This window comes from Bison bison, unplaced genomic scaffold (genome assembly GCF_000754665.1).
Source record: "Bison bison bison isolate TAMUID 2011002044 unplaced genomic scaffold, Bison_UMD1.0 scf7180017863208, whole genome shotgun sequence".
Lineage (NCBI taxonomy): Eukaryota > Metazoa > Chordata > Mammalia > Artiodactyla > Bovidae > Bison > Bison bison.
In genome coordinates, this window is record NW_011493780.1 from 19,522 (window position 1) to 22,323 (window position 2,802).

Below are 2,802 nucleotides of genomic sequence, written 5' to 3' on the forward strand. Positions count from 1 at the left end.
AGCATGCTTGTGTGTGTGTGTGTGTGTGTGTGTGTGTGTATGATATATTTGCATGCTCATCCATGCTGAGTAAGGAGTGGAGGGAGTGGGATTGGCAACAAGTTAAGGAGAGTGAGAGGCCATTATGTTGTATGATTGAATACTGCCCATAGATCATTGTTTATATTATGTAAAGTGAAATCTAACACATTCCAAGGACGATTTTCTATCTCCTCTCCTCTCTTTCTCCCTCCCTCTTTCCTTCCTTCTCTCTCTTCCTCTCTTTTCCTTTTCTTCTTTCTTTCCTTTTGTATTCCATTATGTATTATGATGATGACTTTATTTTTATTGAAGTCTAATTGACATATGATACCCACTTTATATACTAAACAACATACTGTTAAAATAAATGTTTTTCTGATTAAACCTGTAGTTTCAAAGTTAGGTATTCCTAATATATTAAACATGATGCACTAGTTAAATTTTATTATCTTACCAATCCTTAAAATCTTTTGTTGTGTTAGTCTAGGAATGGAGTTGGTTAGGCATCTGGAATGTTCTGGAAATTAAACTGTATTTTGAGTAAAGTTACATGGTTTAGAATCATGAGTTTCCTCCTTTCTGTGTGACCTTGTATAAATTATTTGTTTTGAGTCTTAGCTACATCAACTGTGAAATGAGTGTAATAGTAACAGTTCATGTGGTTGTTGTGAGAATGAGATTAGATGGTGAATTATGTTATGTAAAACTCCTAAGTTGTCTGGTAACAAAAGCTAATAGAAAATAATAATGATAATAATTTGGGAGTTTGTAGTTAGCTATAAATTCTGAATCTACAAAATGGATATTTCATGTTTATAATTAAGTAATAATATATTCAGCCCTTTAAACTAATTACACTTTAAAAATTTAACTTTGTATTTGTAAATAGTGACAATTGGATTGATTTTGCTCCTGGGCAGTAATTGTGCAGTAATATAAAGAGGTAAAGATAATTAAAAAGATTTTTTTTGTTCTCCATATCCATTCAATATAGATGTTCCTCTTAAAGAGCATTACTTTCCAGATTATGTTGGAAAATGAAATGATAGTATCAATATTCATCTTATGTTATTTGTAATTAATTAAATATCCATTAGAATTTTATAACAAATAATACATTAATAAATCAGTGCTCTTACCTGTTTAAACTACTAACTTCAAAGTATTTGCTAATCACTTTATACTATAGTCAATGGCTGTAACTTTACTTTCTGCATTTAGTTATATATTCAATATATATTACATGTTAAGTATTTAATAGCATTGCAACATTTATTTTACTAAATGTGGAATTATTTAGATGTTGTTACATTCATTAATTTTTTGACTTTTACTATTTTTATTATTTCCTGATCCAAATATTTTTCTTGTATAAAGGTACAATTCCAAGACTCATTAACTTGTTTGTTATGGAAATGTTCTCTTTACTTGTAGGATATTAATACAAGCCATTAAGCTAGAATTTCTTCTGGCAAAAACAATCCTAGCAGATGGCAACTTTTCTCTCTATTAATTTTGGATTGGACATGTACTTTGGCTTGTTCGGTCAGGTCATAGTTGTAACGTAACAAGAATCAGTCATGCAAATACAATGATAGTATAGCTATGGGTGTGCTGTGCAAACTTATATTCCAGCCTATTTAAACTATTTGAAGACTTAAACGTTTTCTTATTATGAATAGGAAGGTTAAGTAACACATTAAGGCATAAGCACCATAATAACTTACCTGATATGACTTTTAAGGTAATGCCAAGTCAATGGCAAATATTTAGTCAGATGTCTCAGTGATTTAGCTTGACATTTGAGCATTCATAGAAATTGGACTACATTCTTTAATTATCTTTTAGGTAGCTAATAATGTTAAAGACAACCTTGATCATCCTCTTCATGCCTACAACTTTTGATTTTTGATCCACCCCAAAGCAGCTTAACTGTATAACATAAAGATATAAAAATAAAACCAATATACCTTTTAATATTTTGTCTATACTTGAAAAAAATCACTATCATAATGACAGATCTGGATAAGGTCAAGCCAGAATAACATTTGAAATATTTTTCTTTTGCTGGTGTTTTTCTCATACTAACTATTGATTTATTTGTGTCCCCTTCTATATATAGTTAGCATCTTTACTAAATCTGATATTTTCCAGAGGCCCCCTTGCATTCAGCTCTTTGAACACTCTAACTACTCATTATGTACTTTAAAAATAATCAATTTCAATGTGCAGCTCTTCAGTTAAACTATCAGCCAATTGCCTTAGACTTGAGCATTTTTAAAAAATGAGGAAAATCTTTGGAATACCTGACAATTAGCATTTGGTTGATACTCTACTAGCTTGCCATTACCAGAAAATAACTCTCCCCTCTTTTTTAATAAGGAGGCACAATATCAGAGGAAAACCAAAACCCATTTTCTAGCATCAATCTAAGTAAAGAATCGTGTTTACTTGAAAACAAGCTCTTATATTTACTTTATCATGTAATGCACATGAGTATTTCTGTCACTGTGCCTTCTAGTTGATATTAATTCACTTGCATTCATTTTTTATGTAGTAAATTAATTCATCTTAATCATATATTTTAATAGTCTATATTTTGTGCAGATCCATTTAATAACAGAATGGAGCAAGTATAAATCAGTGTAATAATATCTCTAAGTTATCACTACTCTTTAATATCATAATTTCATAGCTTTATTTGATTTATTTTAGGAAAGTATTTATAACCATATAGAATTGAGACCAAGTGCATGCTGAGGACGGCTGGAAATGGAAGAT

At 30.0% G+C, this 2,802-nt stretch overlaps 1 protein-coding gene across 1 annotated transcript in view; it reads left to right on the top strand.

Moving 5' to 3' along the window:
• Positions 1 to 2,802, top strand: part of LOC104983693 (protein diaphanous homolog 2-like) — a gene marked incomplete at its 5' end in the record, with an annotated part of 32,044 nt that overhangs the window by 14,300 nt on the left and 14,942 nt on the right. The gene's annotated exons all lie outside the window — the stretch shown is intronic.